This window comes from Schistocerca cancellata, chromosome 8 (genome assembly GCF_023864275.1).
Source record: "Schistocerca cancellata isolate TAMUIC-IGC-003103 chromosome 8, iqSchCanc2.1, whole genome shotgun sequence".
Lineage (NCBI taxonomy): Eukaryota > Metazoa > Arthropoda > Insecta > Orthoptera > Acrididae > Schistocerca > Schistocerca cancellata.
The window spans coordinates 563,072,779-563,095,628 of NC_064633.1; the positions used below are offsets into that span (position 1 = coordinate 563,072,779).

General features: G+C 41.9%; 1 protein-coding gene across 1 annotated transcript in view; it reads left to right on the top strand.

The window, feature by feature from the left end:
- The window catches only part of LOC126094755 (carbonic anhydrase-related protein 10-like), a 409,556-nt gene that overhangs the window by 354,535 nt on the left and 32,171 nt on the right, over positions 1–22,850 (top strand). The gene's annotated exons all lie outside the window — the stretch shown is intronic.

The following is a 22,850-nucleotide window of genomic DNA, read 5'->3' on the forward strand; positions in this document are numbered from 1 at the left end:
TCAGGACCACCATAGCAAAAAATTTTGGCTGCAAAACGTATTGTCATAAACGAATGAAAAGATAATGTTCATGGAGATAACTTTTAGCACCCTTCTTACGACAGATGGAGGGACCTCTTCGCAGATGAGTCGTCATTGTTTCTTTTCCATCGGGTGCACAACGTTCAAAAATGGTTCAAATGGCTCTGAGCACTATGGGAGTTAACATCTGTGGTCATCAGTACATTAGAACTTAGAACTACTTAAACCGAACTAACCTAAGGACATAACACACATCCATGCCCGCGGCTGGATTTGAACCTGCGACCGTAGCGGTCACGCGGTTCCGGACTGAAGCGCCTAGAACCGCTCGGCCACACTGGCCGGCGGTGCACAAAGTGACGGTCTGACATGGTGTACGGACAAAACGTCTTAGTAAACTGGATACACAGTCTCAATAAATATTCTTTACTGACGTCGCACTGTGCACTCATACGCGTGTGATAGCTTATTGGCATTTAAAAACCTTTTTAATTCTGTGCTTGTCCGCAGCTCGTGGTCGTGCGGTAGCGTTCTCGCTTCCCACGCCCGGGTTCCCGGGTTCGATTCCCGGCGGGGTCAGGGATTTTCTCTGCGTCGTGACGACTGGGTGCTATGTGATGTCCTTAGGTTAGTTAGGTTTAAGCAGTTCTAAGTTCTAGGGGACTGATGACCATAGATGATAAGTTCCATAGTGCTCAGAGCAATTTCAACCAATTTTTTGAATTCTGTGCTTAGTCACATATTTTTTGACGTCGTATGATGTTTTATTAGTATTTTAATCACTACTTCAGAGTGTCTTCCACGTCTGTACTGGGCAGAAATATGTTTTCGACGAAAAGACAGCCCTAAACTGAGACAGTTACTGTAACGGCTTTCCTTTACACTACGAGACTTCAAAAAGTAAGTCAATCATGTTGTCCCTCACTAAGATCATTGTTCAACAAGAGCGGTAAGTACGTTGTCAGAGAAGAACAAATGTTCCGGGGTTCCCTGGACAGAGCGCTGCTGCGGTGCGTATAACAGGTGCATCACGGCGGGGGAGTGGAATGGCACAGCAACTGTAAACCTACTCAAAAGTTGAAATACGCGCACCCTCAAGATTCTTATGGGCAATAAGTTTAAACTGCACAAGGATTCAAGGTGAGATACTAGTCGCATATGGACTAAATGCGATGTCGCGTCCACCCACAGTGAAATGGTACCAGAAATGAGACCAAGCCCACACAGTTCCGGGTGTTGCTGATTTCGAAGAAAGGGCGTCGACATTATAAACGGACGACGATGTACAGCCAAACCAGGAACTGATTCTCAGCAGTCGTAGATGTTTTGACGATGAGAACGCTCACGTAGCGGTTCTGGAATGGCGCTGAGCTCAAGGAGCGAGTTTATTTCTTCGAGGAATTGAAGAATTGGCCGAAATTTCCGACCGTTGTTTACAGCGACTATGGTACTATGTTGAAAAAACATCTCGTGTATCTATATGACTGAAGTGTAGCGCAACATTCGACAAAAAATGTTAGCACAGCCATAATAGGGTGCAGCTTACTTTTTGAAGGCACCTCGTATCTATGTATGTGTGTTTCTTTACATACTTTATGTAAAAATCAAGGGAAAAGACAAGAAAATGTTAAATAGGACACCGAAGCTATCAAACATAAGGCAAAATATTCAAGCAAGTAACAACAGTGACGTGATAGAACATGCAAAACAGCTGAAAACTGTCCATTAATGTCTTAGAGACGCTGTGAAAATATACAATGAAAATTTTGTAAGCGAAACAAATGAAAACTGTTAAAGAGTGTAGGATATATAAGTTCGGCAGACACTTGTTAAAGTAGCTCCGTAACCATTAACTGAGAGAAAATTCTGAGAGGAATCTACGACTTTATTAAAAAGTTTGTATAGTTCAACAGATGAATAAAAAATGCGAATAGCTAGCATCTAACATAATGACATTCCGGAAATAATTCCAAATTACGTTTACAGAGCCATTGAAGGAAAGGAACTGGAGGAAATAATGATTTAGTAGAAATGATTAACATTTGAAGAAATGTTTTACGAAAGAAACATGCACATCTTTGTGAAATAAGAAAATACCTCGAAGCTGGAACATAGCTATAATTTTTTAATTCCATATAAAGCTAATAGACGAGACATAGATAACTGTAGGCGTATTAGTTGAAATAGGAGTCAGGCTTATAGTTTCCCACGAATGAATGGGTAGAAAAGAAAATAAGCGGAAACAGAAATAGTCCAGCGTACTGCAGGTAAGCACAATAGGGTTTTCAAAACTATTATTTCTAAATATCTAAACCTGAAGGTTCAAATGGCTCTGAGCACTATGGGACTCAACATCTTAGGTCATAAGTCCCCTAGAACTTAGAACTACTTAAACCTAACTAACCTAAGGACATCACACACACCCATGCCCGAGGCAGGATTCGAACCTGCGACCGTAGCAGTCCCGCCTAAACCTGAAGGTTTGCAGTTTGAAAGTATTTCCTTCACATTCCAGCATCTCTCTGGCGTTCATTCAGGAAAGAAATATTCCTTCATCTTCAGCCATCTTCAAGGTAAGTAAATGAGTGAATTCGAACACAGTATTTTGTCTACCTGAAATACCGAAAGAAAAAGTAAACTTTCTCAGATGCAAGCACGAAAGATGATGGTACTGTTTACCTATCCGTCGGCAAAACTTCAAGAAACATTCCCTGTTTGGTGTTATGCCCACCGAGCCACGGGTCTCTAGTACGCAAACCGTTCAAAACTTGAATAATGAGAAGATACATTTAGGGAATTACTGAGATACGTGAAAACTAAGAAATTCGTCTGGGTACAGACATGAGTGGAAGGTTTTATGACTGTAACAAAATTAAGTAAATGTTTCTTAAAAAATTGGTTAAAGAAAATGAACGTTCCGGTTATAGTAGTTGTAGATTTAAAGAAAAAATTCCACGACGTCGACTGGCATATACATTTTGAAATCCTAAATGTAGCAGACATTAAATACATTTAGCTAAGGGTTATTCGCCGCTGTAGACTGTAGATATAAGAGTCGTAACACACGGAAGGACAGCATGGCTGAGAAGGGAATGAGACGAAGTTGTAGCCCATCCCAGACATTTATTAATCTGTGCACTGGCCATCAGTAAAGGAAGCGAAACGAATTTTGGAAGAGAAATTAATGTTCAGGGTAAAGCAATAAAAACTTCGAGGTTGACTGATGACATTGTTATTCTGCTAGAGGCATAAAAAATCAAGGAAGATGGGTTGAACAGAATAAATAGGGCCTTGAAAAGAGAATATAAGCTAGATATTAACAAATGTAAAACAGGAGTAATGGACCGTACTAAAAATAAATGAGGGAATTAGATTAGGAAGTGAGACACTAAAAGTAGTAGAAGAGTTTTTCTATTTGGGCAGCAAAATAACTGATGGTGGTCGAAGTAGAGAGAATATAAAATGTAAACGGGCATTTGCAAGAAAAGGGTTTCTGAAGTAGAGAAAAATAATAATACCGAATATATAGTTAAGTGTTAGGAAGTCATTTATGCAGATCTGGAATGTAGCCTTGTACGGAAGTGAAACGTGGACAATAAGCAATTCAGACAAGAAGAGAACAGAAGGTTCTCAAACGTGTGCTACAGAAGAATGCTAAACATTGAGTTGGTAGAAAGAGCAACTAGTAAGAAAGCACAGAATCGAATTGAGGGAAAAAATATTTGGTACAGCTAGACTAAAGTAAGTGATCGGTTTATAAGGCACATCCTGAGGCCCGAGGGAAACGTCAATTCCGTTATGGAGGGTGAAGTGTGGGTAACATTCGTGGAAGGGGAACGAAGGATAAATATATCAACCAAGTTCAGATAGATGTAGGTTTCAATAATTACGCGGACATAACATTTTTACAGACGATAGACTAGCATGGGAGACAGCATCAGACGAGTCGTGATGAAGACCACATGAGCATGACATGCAGCAGTTGAATTGATAATACATGGAACTCCATAGTTCATTAATTAGATTTCAGAAGCAAAAAATTAGACGATGACTACATAATGCAATGTGGATAGCTGATACCAGAAGCGTAAAGTTGATTCCGGGTGAGGGAGACGAGACAAATCTTGACGTAAACTTCAGTATCGAAAGGTTAAATTGCCTTTTTGTCGGGACTGTCTACGACATTATCGACTATATTTGCTGCTTTCAATGCAAACTCGCAATTACACTACGGAATAACTGAGATGATCCGTGAAACGGTTCTATTGTGGATGTCCATAGGCCACGCGTTGCAATGTAATGGGGTTGGTAACCTGTGTCTGCATTCTCTGGAGATTGTGGTTGACGTTGTGGTCTGGAGTCCGTACCCACTTGTGTCCTTTCAAGATGACGTGCTATAGACGCGACATTTAACCGACAGGAAGAAGATGCTGTGATATGCACATGATTAGCTTTCCAGAGCATTCACACATGGTTGGCGCCGTTGGCGACACCTACAACGTGCTGACGTGAGGGAAGTGTCCAACCGATTTCTCCTACACAAACAGCAGTTGACCGGCGTTGCCTGGTGAAACGTTGTTGTGATGCCTCGTGTAAGGATGAGAAATGCGTACCATCACGTTTCCGACTTTGATAAAGGTCGGATTGTAGGCTATCGCGATTGCGGTTTATCGTATCGCGACATTGCTGCTCGCGTTGGTCGAGATCCAATGACTGTTAGCAGAATATGGAATCGGTGGGTTCAGGAGGGTAATACGGAACGCCGTGCTGGGTCCCAACGGCCTCGTATCACTAGCAGTCGAGATGACAGGCATCTTATCCGCATGGCTGTAACGGATCGTGCAGCCACGTCTCGATCCCTGAGTCAACAGATGGGGACGTTCGCAAGACAACAACCATCTACACGAACAGTTCGACGACGATTGCAGCAGCATGAACTATCAGCTCGGAGACCATGGCTGCGGTTACCCTTGACGCTGCATCACAGACAGGAGCGCCTGCGATGGTGTACTCAACGACGAACCTGCGTGCACGAATGGCAAAACGTCATTTTTCGGATGAATCCAGGTTCTGTTTGCAGCATCATGATTGTCGCATCCGTGTTTGGCTACATCGCAGTGAACGCACATTGGAAGATTGTATTCGTCATCGCCAAACTGGCGTATCACCCGGCGTGATAGAATGGGGTGCCATTGGTTACACGTCTCGGTCACCTCTTGTTCGCACTGACGGCACTCTGAACAGTGGACGCTACATTTCAGATGTGTTACGATCCGTGGCTCTACCCTTCATTCGATCCCTGCGATACCCTACATTTCAGCTGGATAATGCACGACCGCATGTTGCAGGTCCTGTACGGGCCTTTCTGGATACAGAAAATGTTCGACTGCTGCCCTGGCCAACTCATTCTCCAGACCAACTGAAAACGGCTGGTCAATGGTGGTTGAGCAACTGGCTCGTCACAATACGCCAGTCATTACTCTTGATGAACTGTGGTATCGTATTCAAGCTGCATGGGCAGTTGTATCTGTTAAAGCCCTTGAGGCTCTGTTTGACTCAATGCCCAGGCGTATCAAGGCCGTTATTACGGCCAGAGTTGGTTGTTCTGGGTACTGATTTCTCAGGATCTATGCACCCAAACTGCGTTAAAATGTAGTCACATGTCAGTTCTAGTAAAATATATGTGTCCAATGAATACCCGTTTATCATATGCATTTCTTCTTGGTGTAGCAATTTTTCTGGCCAGTAGTGTAAAATGAATGTGATATACACTCCGTCATTATTACACAATCATATTTTCGTTCTGAGTGCATTAAACAGGTATTGGTCTTATGCATCTGTTTGCTCTAAGACAATTCTAATAAATCGCAAAACAATATATTGTGCATTACACATTGATTAGATTCGTTATTATAAAACCATGTAGTGATTTTTTGTGTGGAGACGGGTGTGTAGATTCATTGTAGCGTCAGTGTGGTATACTTTACGAGTGTGTACATCGTGTGTGAACGGGTCCCTTAACAATAGGTGTGAGTTCACTTCTGCTGTTAATAACAAATTGTAAGAACACAGGAGGCTACGTACAGAATATTCACTACAGCTTCATTCTACGGGCAAGTAATTTTATCTTCGATATTGTTCAGGATTTCTATAGTCAAATGCCTGTTAAATAAATCGCATTTGAATGTCTGTATAGACGTAAAAAAAGTTAATAACAGAACGGTGTGGTGCATTTAATCGTTTATTTTTAAAAATATCTCAGGGTTGTAATCGGATGTCTTGTAGCATAAATAGTAATTTATACTTTCTTGTGTTCGCCAGGGGAAACACCTATTGCGTGGTACACTTATTATTAATTCAAAGCTGAGAAATTTCTGAACTGTGAAAAATATCTTCTCTAGAACAAGAGACAGCCGTGAAACGTCCACCACAAGAATCTATTGTGGTATCGATATTACACTCTGCAAAATGAATGAAATTAATTTGACCTTGGTCTATTTATTCACGAAATTAATTGTAGACCATCTCCTTTTGGCTCTAAGCCACATAATATTTGAGTCATTTAAAAAAGGATCTGCCGTCTTGCAAATGGCGGCCAACATAAATAATGACAACTCGTGCTGTACCACGCGTTATTAATCTCTGAAAAATGCACCATTAAATTTTCATACATTTAGGAATGCTAACGCCACAGAAATAAGCGGTTGGGTTATCAATAACAGCGTATATATATATATATATATATATATATACTCATGGAAATGGCAAAAAGAACACATTGACACCGGTGTGTCAGACCCACCATACTTGCTCCGGACACTGCGAGAGGGCTGTACAAGCAATGATCACACGCACGGCACAGCGGACACACCAGGAACCGCGGTGTTGGCCGTCGAATGGCGCTAGCTGCGCAGCATTTGTGCACCGCCGCCAGTGTCAGCCAGTTTGCCGTGGCATACGGAGCTCTGTCACAGTCTTTAACACTGGTAGCATGCCGCGACAGCGTGGACGTGAACCGTATGTGCAGTTGACGGACTTTGAGCGAGGGCGTATAGTGGGCATGCGGGAGGCCGGGTGGACGTACCGCCGAATTGCTCAACACGTGGGGCGTGAGGTCTCCACAGTACATCGATGTTGTCGCCAGTGGTCGGTGGAAGGTGCACGTGCCCGTCACCCTGGGACCGGACCGCAGTGACGCACGGATGCACGCCAAGACCGTAGGATCCTACGCAGTGCCGTAGGGGACCGCACCGCCACTTCCCAGCAAATTAGGGACACTGTTGCTCCTGGGGTATTGGCGAGGACCATTCGCAACCGTCTCCATGAAGCTGGGCTACGGTCCCGCACACCGTTAGGCCGTCTTCCGCTCACGCCCCAACATCGTGCAGCCCGCCTCCAGTGGTGTCGCCACAGGCGTGAATGGAGGGACGAATGGAGACGTGTCGTCTTCAGCGATGAGAGTCGCTTCTGCCTTGGTGCCAATGATGGTCGTATGCGTGTTTGGCGCCGTGCAGGTGAGCGCCACAATCAGGACTGCATACGACCGAGGCGCACAGGGCCAACACGCACGGATGCACGCCAAGACCGTAGGATCCTACGCAGTGCCGTAGGGGACCGCACCGCCACTTCCCAGCAAATTAGGGACACTGTTGCTCCTGGGGTATTGGCGAGGACCATTCGCAACCGTCTCCATGAAGCTGGGCTACGGTCCCGCACACCTTTAGGCCGTCTTCCGCTCACGCCCCAACATCGTGCAGCCCGCCTCCAGTGGTGTCGCGACAGGCGTGAATGGAGGGACGAATGGAGACGTGTCGTCTTCAGCGATGAGAGTCGGTTCTGCCTTGGTGCCAATGATGGTCGTATGCGTGTTTGGCGCCGTGCAGGTGAGCGCCACAATCAGGACTGCATACGACCGAGGCACACAGTGCCAACACCCGGCATCATGGTGTGGGGAGCGGTCTCCTACACTGGCCGTACACCACTGGTGATCGTCGAGGGGAGACTGAATAGTGCACGGTACATCCGTCATCGAACCCATCGTTCTACCATTCCTAGACCGGCAAGGGAACTTGCTGTTCCAACAGGACAATGCACGTCCGCATGTATCCCGTGCCACCCAACGTGCTCTAGAAGGTGTAAGTCAACTACCCTGGCCAGCAAGATCTCCGGATCTGTCCCCCATTGAGCATGTTTGGGACTGGATGAAGCGTCGTCTCACGCGGTCTGCACGTCCAGCACGAACGCTGGTCCAACTGAGGCGCCAGGTGGAAATGGCATGGCAAGCCGTTCCACAGGACTACATCCAGCATCTCTACGATCGTTTCCATGGGAGAATAGCAGCCTGCATTGCTGCGAAAGGTGGATATACACTGTACTAGTGCCGACATTGTGCATGCTCTGTTGCCTGTATCTATGTGCCTGTGGTTCTGTCAGTGTGATCATGTGATGTATCTGACCCCAGGAATGTGTCAATAAAGTTTCACCTTCCTGGGACAATGAATTCACGGTGTTCTTATTTCAATTTCCAGGAGTGTATATACCAAAAAACCAAAGAAAACTGGAACCACATGGTCTGATGAAAGGAAAAGAGCTCATTCCGAGAGAATGAAAACAATTTGGGCAGAGAGAAAGTCTAAAAGAAAATAACTGAATGCCCCGTGATTGTACTTCGCGTGGTCCAGTAGGGCCCAAACGTGAATAATAATAATAAATATATATATATATATATATGTATGTATTAAAAACAAAGATTCCATGACTTACCAGACGGGAAAGCGCTAGTAGATAGACACAATAAAAAACACACAAACACACACACAAAATTTCGAGCTTTCGCAACCACCGGTGGCTTCGTCAGGAAAGAGGGAAGGAGAGGGAAAGATGAAAGGATCCACATCCACAAATTTCGAGCTTTCGCAACCCCCGGTTGCTTCGTCAAGAAAGAGGGAAGGAGAGGGAAAGATGAAAGGATGTGGGTGTGGATCCTTCCATCTTTCCCTCTCCTTCCCTCTTTCCTGACGAAGCCACCGGGCGTAGCGAAAGCTCGAAATTTTGTGTGTGTGTTTGTGTGTTTTTTATTGTGCCTATCTACCAGCGCTTTCCCGTTTGGTAAGTCATGGAATCTTTGTTTTTCATATATTTTTCCTATGTGGAATGTTTCTTTCTATATATATATATATATATATATATATATATATATATATATATATATATATATATATATATACTCAACACAGAGTAAAAATCTATTTCTACTGCTTTCATCTTTCTCAGTACCTCCATTAGAAAACATAGATTCATTATAATGAAATATCGATACAGTTTTTCATATAGAGGGTGTATCATAATTAATGGCGTAAACGCATACAGTTGAAAGTACGCGATACTAGAAGCAAAAAGAGCTCAGTGAACGTAGGGTCGAAAATACATACCTTAAGAACTACGCGCAATTTTTCACCTTCGATACTGTGAAGAAAAATTCTTCTACTGCAAGCTCTTTGCTTTTCACATTTTGGGAAGTAGCAGTATGGAGCAAAACCAGAAAAAATGTCCAGAAACATTTGCCCTAAAATGCATACCTTGAAACATTGTTCATTAGAAGTGCTGTGTTTCGAAGTAGCGAAGATGAGCACGTGCATTTTAGAGCACATGTTTACTGGACCATTTTTTTGTTGTTGTTTTGGTTCATACTACTATTTTTCAAAATGTGGAAAACAAAGAGCTTGCAGTAGAAGAGATTTGCTTCAAAGTATCGAAGATGAAAAATTGCTCGTAGCTCTTAAGGTATGCATTTTCGACCCTATGTTGACTGAGACTTTTTGCTTCTAGTATCGTGTACTTTCCACTGTTTGCGCTTATGCCATTAATTATGATACACCCTGTAAGTCACATTGAGATAATTATTATCTTTACGTACTCTTTTGTACACAGAATAACAGTTCGTTTAATTAGATAAACATTTCATATCAACCATAAACAAAATTTTTCTCGTTACCAAAGGACCAGTAAAAGCGTTTACCATTGTGTAGTTCTGTAGCTTAACTGAATGGACGAACGTTACTGGAAAGCAAACGGTCAGGTATCACCCGTCAGCTGCAGAAGCCATGTCGGCGGCGATGTGACTCGCTGAGGATTGTCGACCGCGCCGTAAACTTGTGCTCGTCCTGTGCGGTGGTTTAGGCCTTTGGACACCTGGTCTCTGCGACACTGAAGATTCGCCCTAGGCTGCAGAAGCTGTTGATTCAGAAAACCCAGATCCGTTTGCAATCTCGGATATGCCATGAACTGCGCCTCCTGCACAGATTGTAATGTCACTTTCGAGGAGGGTTAACCCGCTACTTGCTGCTTTGTTCGCTACGCGGCTTTCCGTAACGGACGGGTCAGCTATCGTCTGCACAGTAACGCCATAGGCCCTTCGGGCTTATTACACAGTAAGTCGCCAAATAGGACAACTCTCTCTATAGCTTTTCGCCACTCAGTTTACAAGTCTGCAGTATTTTTGTTGCATATAAAAGAAACCTTCTGTTCGTCTCCACCAGTTTTTCCAGTCATTTCTATTCAAGAGCTGGAAGCATCAAAAATTGCCTGATACTGATGTTTGTTTGTGTGTCTATCTCTATGTCAGTTTCACATTAACACGTTACAAAGAAAAATTAACGAGTAAAGTAAAAAAGAAGTGGGTGTATGCAGCCGTAGATTAACCTAATTTTTCCGACGTGATAGCGGTCGCAGTAATTCACCAGCACTAACGGAAATGATGAACAGTGGCTACTGCCACATATACTCTGTAGTGCTGGCAGAGCCGGTGTATCTGAAAGTAGAGACAGAAAGAGAATCGCACACCCAAATCCAACCGTCGGGTAGCGACAGCTGTCATGCTTAATGACCGCAAATCGATTGCGCTTGGAACGGGAACTGTTATTTGTTACCAGACAGCTGTGTACACGCTTCTGAAAATCACAGAATAATCGAGAAATCCGCACGAACTCAACAATTTCCATAGTCTGTTGTATGTGTAAATTGTAGATACACTTATATCTCTCCAACTTTGTATTGCGGAAACACCAGCAATACACTTGAGTACGCGGACCATTCCATGAAGATTTTTTTTTATGCTTAAGGATTCTGCATTTTTTCCTCCTAAGGAATTCCACCACAAGATTTGTCTTTCACAGAATTTAAGTCTGAATGTTCGTTGGAATTAACGTTTTATATGTTTCCGTCAATCGACTGTCCTTCTACTGCATGTTTCTTCATCGGTAGAGTTAAATGTTATTCGTTCTCGCGCTTTCATGAATTACTACATCACAATTGTTCAGAAGTTTCGGAGTAAAACGTTAATCACTCGTGGAAGATTACATCATTTAACCGAAGTTTCCTAGTTTTTTAATGAACGTAACGGTTGACTACGTTACCCTTTCTATATTACTTTCCTTGGTTTTGTTGTTGTTGTTTTGTTCTTCTGTCCGAAGGCTCGTTTGGTGCAAGTCTCTCCGCTAATCGATCCTATGCAATTCTATAGTTTGGAAACAGATACTTAAAATTGTCTACCGAGATACTTTTCCTTCATTAGATCGAAGCTTTCGAAGGTACCAATGTGCGATATACAGGTGGTTAAAAGGTCAGATATGGTGAGTAACGTTTTAGGTAACTGAGGAAATACTGTTACCAACCTACAGTGGCAGAAGGATGTAGGTTTAATAAAATAGTTTTCGCGAAAGAGGTTCTGTTCACAGTGCCATGTTCATGCCGAAAGTAGCAACAAGAATGGGATGCTTACACACTAATACGGAAAGATTTGTTTGCAAAGATAGATCAGAGGAAATGAGAGAGATGGAATAAATACAGGGGGGGAGGGGGGTATGTTGTGGGATGGGGCGGGGAGGGAGTAACGCATTGTAGAAACCTATTCGGACTAAATGGGGTTGGTTAGAACAAGAAGAGTGGGAATGTTGTAGTTTATGAGATGGCGAGGGTTCGACTTCGTGTCCGTTATAGTACGTGAAAATTATAAGCAACATTTCTAAGTTACCTTATTTTGTATATCGTTTAAGACACATATCGACAAGACAATTTCCAGTCTTCTGCAAGTAAAGACGTACAGCCCTGCTCAAAAGTATCCGAACGACCTGAATTGCATTTCGCCTGATTCGCATACAACCCACATAACGCAGCTGTCTAGCAGGTCCTATAATCGTTCCTTGGTACAGTCGTTTGGCTATTGAAAATGGTTCCAACAAGTTTCCACTAGAAAACACTGCTCTGTATCGCAATAACTCAAGACGTAAAGCTATACCACGATACTAGAAAAATCAGGGAATAATTTATCACAGATAAGACTGTCCATAAGGCTTGTGAGCTCACATTTATGCAATAAGTGACATACCTGAAATGTTACCACTCTCGTTATTACGTCAGATAGGTAGCGCACGTAGTAAGATGGTAGTATTCATGATGTCGTCTTCAAAGTAACATATCGTACTTGTTATTTAACACAAAATTGATTAAAATTTAAGTTATTCACGAGCAGGTAGTTGAGAATATGTATGAACTTCAAATGACACGACGAACCGTCTCGTTCTGGACATGGATTCAAACCTAGATCATGCAGACTAAGCAAAGATTTCATGACTGACGGAAACTAGCAGTCATTCCTGACTGGACATACAGAGAGTGATAAACCTCGATTTTAGAGAGTATCAGTTAGCAAATATCAACTTTAAATTACATAACGTAAACATTTTTAACGGACGCGAGTTCCTACCCAGCATCTATTGTCAGTGTTAACGAACTACGAGAGATGTTAAATATTGCTTGTTCACAAGCAACTTACTTGAAATGCCTTGAGGTAAAACTTTGCATTGCATAGGGATTCTAACCCAGAACCTAATCGGACTGTTATCGAAGCACAATCAACTTTCACATATCCCATTTTCTCGACAGTAGCTAGATGTTTAAACTGAAATGACGAGACGAAACATTAATGTTTTGCTTCCCAGGACTCCAAACCGGCACCTATCGTTGTTATATTCTAGAGAAAACGAACGTTAAATATGGGTTTGTTACACGAGCAGCGACATGTGAGCATGTTTGAACTAGAAATAATATGACGAAGGGTTCAGTGTTGACTGGGAATCGAACCCACACATATTGTTGTTGACTGCACAAAAAGAGATGTCAGCTACCGAATTTTTCTCCGCCAGAAGCATGGAATAACATCCTTGAACTTACAGTGATCTCTCAAATAGTTTTTTGTCTCACTGGGAGTCAAAAACGTCAGATTTCGTTAGTGTTGACAGCGAATGAAAACGCATTAAAAATCAAAAATATTATCCACCAGCAGATAAGTATTCTCATGCCAGAGCTTGATAATACACAATGAAAACCTTAGTGCCAGGCCAGGATTCGAACCAATTCACGCGCAATATGTGGAGATGTTGAGGAATCTGCAGTTTTCAACAAACAACAAATAGTAGTCGAGCTGAATGTATCAAATCCCGCATTAAGGGCAGTCTCAGTGGCATTCCAAGTTCAGAACCAGTTTCATCGACATACAGAAGCTCAAATAAAAGATGGAATAAGTGTCCTGTGACCCTGCATAGCGTTTCTTTCGTCGCTAGAAATAAATAACTAGTATAAGAAAGGTTACTGGTGATAGAGTTCCCACATTTCGCCACTCCTGACTTTATTGTGGTTCAACCGAACGTCTACTTGTTAGAGAAGGAATATCATGTTTAATGTGAATTTCAGACCTCAATGCCATTATACGTTCTTCACTTGACGTAGCCATAAGAGAATAGAATCTGTCTCTCCCTATAAAAAATCGTCGGCAGAATTTGGAATCGAACCCAGACCATCAGCATAGCAAGCTATCATAAATCCAAGAGACCACCAAATCCTCTTCAGTACGACACATAACACTGTTCTGACACACAAGATCAGAAATCGTGACACACAAGCTCCCTGTAGTGGTTTGCAGCATGTTCAGTACATTCATTTACTTGGTTGACCGAATCACCATGAACTAGCTGTCTCGGCTACGCAGTGCATACATTCGACTCTAATTTGTAATCACCGAAATAAGATCACGTAACTGCTACCTACACAGAACCGCCAACAGTGCAGGATTCAGAAATTTAAATAGGAACTGTTCCTTTCCATTTGAGCTACTCTATTGCGCTGTCTGCAGTGCAAAAGAACAGCTGTATCTGTCTGTCTCTCAGAAGTCTAGATCCTGCCCTACGCATTATCTCACAGCAGTGTGGAATGCATAAGTTCTGGAGGAACTGTTGTTGACTTATGGAGCTGCTGTACGCATGTGATAGGTGGTATCGTAGTGGTAAGCGACGCGCAACGTAGATAAGGCGTCTCGAGTTGTTCTAAATTTGATGCTACATTTTTTAAAACGCAGTTCTGCTGTCTGCTGAAGTTACCAATTTAGTGGAACTTTGAACATAATTCCCTTCACTTCTTAACCCAAAATATGGAAAAAGGGCCAACTTCTGCGACAATTGGTTCTTTTCAGACTTAATAGACGGCCAGGCAGCAGATGCAACTCGAAAAAATTGTATTATGTATGGGGTGAGCGCTTCGTGCCAAAATAGAAAAGTATTTTCTACATCAGCTGTCGTCTGGTAGTGGTATTCTTCTTCAAACCTTGCTTGACAACTTTACCCCAGAACAAGTTTTCTACATGGATGTAATCAATAAACTGCATGTGCATTATCAGACTGTTATAGATAACATCAGAGAATTCGCATATATCGTTGATGATTAATTTCTCTCTCATGTTTAGTATTGGTTTAACAACACCAAAAGAAATCGTACGAAAATTGTGCACTGTATTATAAGAAATGACATAAAACTACCCAAGATAACCTTACGACGAAAGTCTGTTTTAATAAAACTATCTGCACACAAGCGTGCCTCTATCGGCACGAATTAGTAAAATACTACTCGCTTAGATTTCGGTTGGATCTGTGTTTAATTGGTATGCTGTGATATACTCAACAGGTATGCAAATGTGACATTTCATAAAAAAAGTTATGTATTCCTAGAAACCAAAAATTTGCTAGTCAGCAGCGGAATGAATAGTCACCTGTTGTGCAGCATGGTAAGTGTTTCACCATTGCACTATGAGCTGAAAGCATTTCCTTGCGATTTCCTTATCGATGTTTGAGCTGCCTGCTTGTAGCTCTTTCACAGAAGGGACAAAAACGTTACCGTCTGTGAGAATGGAATCTCGAACTATAACAGACAATTCTTCTCAGCTCAACACCTCACCACACAGCTAGCGAAGAGGTATGCAATGCATCTTCCACTTACGAGGGCAATGGTGGCTAGAGCTCGTAAGTCGCTACTTAAAGGACGAGATTAGTGTAAATTTCCACGTGCAACAGCTTTCCTGGGCTGAAAACCGTAAATTTACAGTCTTTCGTTACACCTCAAGCGATAATAAGTGAGATTATTCAATGGAAATGACAGGAAATGTCAAGTGAACTTTTAGGCTTAATTCCGTGCACACCAGGAAGTATCTCGTCGATCACAGAGTTGTCAAACATACCTTGCCTTGTTGCCAAATCTCAGTTACAGTACCAGCAGGAATAAGACGAACCTAGGTGATCCTACAGCGGTCTGGGAAGTGACCATAGCTGGCGTCTCAAAGAAGCGACTGCTACGGCGTGGAACACGTGATGCGTCTGACTCGCATTTCTGTTACTAGGTTTAGTGACTCGAGCGTAGTTACTAATAATACCCAGAACTTTCTGAAAACTAACCATCATAAATCAGAAACTTTCATAGCTGTTTTTATATTTCTTTCGTGATTGTACTCAAAACTAAGAAACTTATTCACGGACGTTTTCGTACCTCGCCGATAATCGAGCACACCAAACAAATTAAAAAAAAAGAACGTGTGTGTGTGTGTGTGTGTGTGTGTGTGTGTGTGTGTGTGTGTGTGTGTGTGTGTATGTGAGAGAGAGAGAGACAGAGAGACAGAGAGAGAGAGAGAGATAAAAGTGAAAAAGAATGAGAGAGAGGGTAAAAAATTGTTGTAAAGAAATTGAATACCGCTATGAATTACCGAAATTTTCGCCCTATGAGTAACCAAGTCTATACTTCAAATTAAAAAACGACAGTTTCTGTAATAAACCGGGACTCCTATCAAGACCCTTTCATCCCTGTTAACTAGCCACGAAAGATGTCTGATATGCCTCCATTCAGAAGTAATAAAGTGTGTGTGCATTTAAAGATGAATCACATTATGTGAATTTCTGTGATGGAGATACGAACCCAACGCGTAATCGGATTGTTAGCTATGTAAAATCAAATGTTACGTATCGGTTATTCTTACCAGCTGCTAGGTGTTTGAATCTAAAATAATGATACAAATTGTTGTGCCTGAGCGACAATCGAACCGCACTCCTATCGTTCTTCTTTATCGTCCACAAATATAGCTTAAGTATCAATTGCTTACTCACCAACAGTAAGATGTGTGCATGCTTGACAAGAAATTGTTGGCAACACATGAACAGACATTAAAAATCGACGCTAATTTTCCCTAGAACTTCGATGTGTACGTGATAGGGTTTGAAATGAAATTATGAATATTTTTGTACTGGATCAGGAATCGGACCCACATATTTACCTTTGGATGTGACCTAGAGATGATTGCAGTCTTGGAAAAAGGAACGAAATGATTGAACTATACTGTTCCGAGAGATTCAGGTCCTCGAAAGAGGAGATACGAATTCGAATCATAGTCCAGAACCAAATTTTTCAACGCTTACAGTTCAATCAAGTACAAGTAAAATAAGAGCCCTGTTCCTTTAAATGGCTATCGGTTCATCAAAAGAAATAAAATTTTCTAATGTAAGTAAGTTTACTGGCGACAGTATTTCTGTTTACTATGACCTCCACCTATGTCATTTCCCAAAGTAAAGCGGCTCTGTCCAGTTGGGAATGAAGGAACTTGATGTTTAATGTGGGTCCTGGATTATAACGTCTTTCCCTTGAGGTTATCAGAGGTAAAGTAAATCTGTTTGTGTCTCTTAAAAGTAAATGCCTGAATCCACGAATTGCACTTGTGATAGTTCGTTCCTCCAGACCATTGTGGCCACATTTTCCAGCCCCAGGAGTGTGCTGTTACGGATGATGTGCTTAGCTTACAAAATTAGTCACGGTGGAAAAAAATGCGAGTCTATGAAATGGTTAAGTAGAAGCAAGCTTCTGACGTGGAGATTATGCTATTCTCACGTCATCAGGATGTAAAGACTCTTCTAGGCATCATAGCCTCGATGTGAAGCCATTTTGAAATTTTACGCCTTATCTACGTTGCGCGTCGCTTACCATAACGCTACCACCTATTACATGCATACAGAAGCTCCATGAGTCAACAACAGTTCCTCCAGGACATATGCATTCCACAGTGCTGTGAGATAATGCGTAGGGCAGGATCTAGACTTCTGAGAGACAGACAGATACAGCTGTTCTTTTGCACTGCACGATGTTCTCAACAAACAGATAGCGCCATAGAGTAGTTCAAATGGAAAGGAACAGTTCCTATTTAAATTTCTGCATCCTGCACTGTTGGCGGTTCTGTGTAGGTAGCAGTTACGTGATTTTATTTCGGTGATTACAAAATAGAGTCGAATGTATACACTGGGTAGCCGAGACAGCTAGTTCATGGTGATTCGGTCAACCAAGTAAATGAATGTACTGAACATTCTGCAAACCACTACAGGGAGCCTGTGTGTCACGATTTCTGATCTTGTGTGTCAGAACAGTGTTATGTGTCGTACTGAAGAGGATTTTGTGGTCTCTTGGATTTATGATAGCTTGCTACGCTGATGGTCTGGTTTCGATTCCAACTTCTGCCGACGATTTTTTATAGGGAGAGACAGATTCTATTCTCTTATGGCTACGCGAAGTGAAGAACGTATAATGGCATTGAGGTCTGAAATTCACATTAAACATGATATTCCTTCTCTAACAAGTTGAACCACAATAAAGTCAGGAGTGGCGAAATGTGGGAACTCTATCACCAGTAACCTTTCTTATACTAGTTATTTATTTCTAGCGACGAAAGAAACGCTATGCAGGGTCACAGGACACTTATTCCATCTTTTATTTGAGCTTCCGTATGTCGATGAAACTGGTTCTGAACTTGGAATGCCACTGAGACCGCCCTTAATGCGGAATTTGATACATTCAGCTCGACTACTATTTGTTGTTTGTTGAAAACTGCAGATTCCTCAACATCTCCACATATTGCGCGTGAATGGGTTCGTAACCTGGCCCGGCACTAAAGTTTTCATTTTGTATTGTCAAGCTCTGGCATCAAAACACTTATCTGCTGGTGGATAATATTTTTGATTTTTAATGCATTTTCATTCGCTGTCAACACTAACGATATCAGACGTTTTTGACTCCCAGTGAGACACAAAAATATTTGAGAGATCACTGTAAGATCAGGGATGTTATTCCGTGCTTCTGGCGGAGACAAAGTCGGTAGCTGACGTCTCTTTTTGTGTAGTCAACAACAATATGTGTGGGTCGATTCCCAGTCAGCACTGAACCTTTCGTCATATTATTTCTAGTTCAAACATGCTCACATGTCGCTGCTCGTGTAGCAAACCCCCATTTAACGTTCGTTTTCTCTAGAATATAACAGCGATAGGTGCCGGGTTGGAGTTCTGGGAAGGAAAAACTAATGTTTCGTCTCGTTATTTCAGTTAAAACACTTAGCTACTGCCGAGAAAATCGGATTTTCCACATTTGATTGTGCTTCGAAAAAAATTCGATTAGGTTCTGGGTTCGAATCCCTGTCCAACACAAAGCTTTACCTTACGGCTTTTCAAGTAAGTTACTTGTGAATAAGCAATATTTAACATCTCTCGTAGTTCGTTAACAGGGACAATAGATGCTGAGTAGGAATTAGCGTCCGTTAAAAATGTTTACGTTATGGAATGTATAGTTGATATTTGCTAACTGATACTCTCTAAAATCGAGGTATATCACTCTCTGTATGCCTAGTCAGGAGTGGTTGTTAGTTTCCGTCAGTCGCAAAATCTTAGTCTGCATGAGCTGTGTTTGAGTCCATATGCAGAACGGACGGTTCGTCGTGTCATTTGAAGTTAATACATATTCTCAACTACCTGCTCGTGAATAACTTAAATTTTTAATGTAACTTTGTGTTAAATAACAAGTACGATATGTTACTTTGAAGAGGACATCATGAATACGGCGAACTTACTACGTGCGCTACCTATCTGACGTAATAACGAGAGTGGTAACATTTCAGGTATGTCTTTTATTGCAATTAATGTGAGCTTACAAGCCTTAAGGACAGTCTTATCTGTGATAAAATTGTTCCCTGATTTTTCTGGTATCGTGGTATATCTTTACATCTTGAGTTATTGCGATACAGAGCAGTGTTTTCTAGTGGAAACTTGTTGGAACCATTTTCAATAGTCTAACGACTGTATCAAGGAGCGATTAGAGGACCTGCTAGACAGCTGCGCTATGCTGGTTGCATGCGAATCAGTCGAAATGCAATTCAGGTCGTTCGAATACTTTTGAGCACGACTGTACGTACAATATTTTTATTTGAATAATGTCATTTTTGTTTTTTGATTAATATCAGGGAGAAGAGGTACAGCGAAACAAATAATAGATGCTTCTGTGTGAGATTTGTGTAGTCAATATGTGACTATCTGTGTTTCCAGACGACCACACGATATCGACAGGCCAGTGTGTCATCGTCAACCATGTGACGTCATTTGGATGCGAGCCACAGGGACCCAGTGGACTGAGAGTAAAACGAAGAAAAAAGAAGAGTGATAAGTAGCATAAAAGAGATTAGGGATAATCTTAACATCAAATTGGTGACAACAAAGTAGACAAATTTAACGAAAACTGTTGCATTGGATGAAAAGTAGATCACAGACAAATGAATGAGGAGATAAAAACAGATGAGCGCACTCAAAAAGGACATTCCTGGCAAAGAGAAGTCTTGTGTTTTCCAGCACTCCAACATAACCACCTTTAAATTGAGAAACAAATTTATGAGAATACGTTTGGAGAACAGCATTGTGTGGAGGTGAATCATGGACAGTGGGAGAACCGGAAGAGGAAACATGTGAGATGTGGTGCTACAAAATAGAGTTGAAATGTAGGTGGACCAATAGGAAATAAGAGGATTCTCCGCACAATCCTAGATGAAAGGAAGATGTGGAAAACACTGACAGCAAGAAGGAACAGGATGTTAGAATGTGTGTTAACATATCAAGGAAAATAGAGACACAAAGAGACAGAGGGAGAGAGAGAGAGACAGAGAAAGAGACAGAGAGAGAGACTGAGAGGGAGAGTGAGAAGGATAGAGAGAAAGAAGTCAACATACACCTCTCCCATGTATTATTGGCCGCAGCAATTGTCTCATTCAGTTGGGTTGTTAATTAGCGTCACAAAGCTAGTAACATCAGTGCAGGGCAGTAAGATGTGCTAAACGCTCAACTGTGGCTGGTGGACCTCCCTGATGTGATTGATCCTGTGATATGTGCTGTAGCTGTCACTACTGATCCGTGCTCTGTGGGTATCTCCGGTGAATGGTAACACTGGTACGTACGGAGGAGTGGGGCCAATGATACCTGCACAATCGTTGCCACCGGACTAAGTCTGAAACACCTTCCAACGTTCGCGATTTAGGTTTTTAGTTACTATACAAGACACATTTTGACGGGATAGTTCCTTAAAAGTACCATCTTCGCTCATATAAAATATTTCCCAATGTGAGGGGACATTTGATGCAGCTAAAGATTAAACTTCTGACCTCTTTTGTATTCTATGAGATTTTAAAGATATCCCTTGTAAATTAATGTTGGTGCTTTCGTATTTCCCTAACTTATTGCACGCACATAGTACCGCTCGATTTCTTTATACTAATAATTATTTGGAGTCTTCAAAAAGTAAGTTACATATTATAGTGGCAGGCTAAGCAAGTCCCTTTGAATAAAGCACTACACTTCAGACTGGCACAGATACGTGACACAGTTTATCAACATAATCACCAAGTCTGTGTAAAAATAAATAAATAAAAACTGTCAGAACGTTCTACCAGTTCCTCGATGACAGAGATCCACCCCTCGATTACGGAACAAATCGAGAACCGCTTTGTGAGCGTCCTCATCTGCGACTGCTGGACATTGTCCTCTGTGGTAGACGTAGGTGGCCTTCCTCACCGTTCGGTATCACTCACGTCAGTGCAGCCTTGGTCAAGCTGTTGACACCAATCCACAAAAATGGTTCAAATAGCTCTGACCACTATGGGACTTAACTTCTGAGGTCATCAGTCCCCTAGAACTTAGAACTACTTAAACCTAACTAACCTAAGGACATCAGACACATCCGTGCCCGAGGCAGGATGCGAACCTGCGACCGTAGCAGTCCCGCAGTTCCGGTCCCTAGCGCCTAGAACCGCACGGCCACCGCGGCCGGTATTATTTGGCAAAAATGTGAAATTGACATGGGAGCATCATAATTTAAGTCTGCACATGCCACCAATGACGAAGATAACAACGGTAACAGACTGATCGATATTAAATACACGCTATCATGGGTGAAGAAAACACCAGAAATTGGCAGCACGGCATAATACGTTTCTTATCTTTTTTGAGTCATCAGTCTTCAGAATAATATTATACGACCCGGTCCGAATTCCTCTCCCGTGCCAACATCTTCATTTCAGATTAGCGCTTGCAACCTATGGCCCTAATTATTTGCTGGATGTGTTCAAATCTATGTTAACCTCGACAGCTTTTACCCTCTACAACTCCTTCTAGCACGTGGAAGTTATCCCGTGGCGTCTCAACAGATGACCTACCATCCTGTCCCTTCATCTTGTCAGTGTTTTCCGTAGATTTCTGTCTTCGCTGATTTGCCGGAGAACCTCCTCATTTCTTATAAGTCCAACAAATTTCTAATATTCTCCTATAGCACCATATCTCAAATACTTCGATTGTCTTCTTTTCCGGTTTTCACTACTATACAGTGCTATAATCCTTGCGTATAATACAATTATGAGTAGTATAATAGGTAATATACAGCTAAGTTATACACTGAAACAGAGAAAATTGAAACTACAGCTGCTGTAAAAAAAATTTATAGGGTATAATGGACAAGCTGATTCAATATAAATATGAAGCTGCATAGACAGAAGTTCTTGAAGATGGACTAGTTCTATAAAACTTATTATTGAAATAGAAAGACTAATAGCATACCAATTTATAAAGATCTATGTAAAAAGAACTTCACATGTGAGCAGATAAAATAAATCACGAAACTTCCTGCCAGATTAAAAGTGTGTGCCGGACCGAGACTCGAACTTGGAACCTTTGCCTTTTGCAGGCAAGTGCTACACCATATGAGCTATCCAAGCACGACTCACGCCCCGTACTCACAACTTTACTTCTGCCAGTACCTCGTCTCCTACCTTCCAAACATTACAGAAGCTCTCCTGCGAACCTGCAGAACTTGCACTCCTGAAAGAAAGGATATTGCGGAGACATGGCTTAGCCACAGACGGGGGGATGTTTCTAGAATGGGGTTTTTACTCTGCAGCGGAATGAAAATCTCATTCTGAAAAGAAAACACGTTTGCATCGAATCGCTTAAAACTGTACAAAATACACTTTAAGACAAGAAAACACGCACCACGAAACGTTTATGCGGATGGGACGGAATTCGGCAGATGTACGTAATATACATGAGACAAATTGATTAACATTTGAGAAAAATTGTATGGTTTATCCCGGAAAAAGAGCTTCACAAATTAAG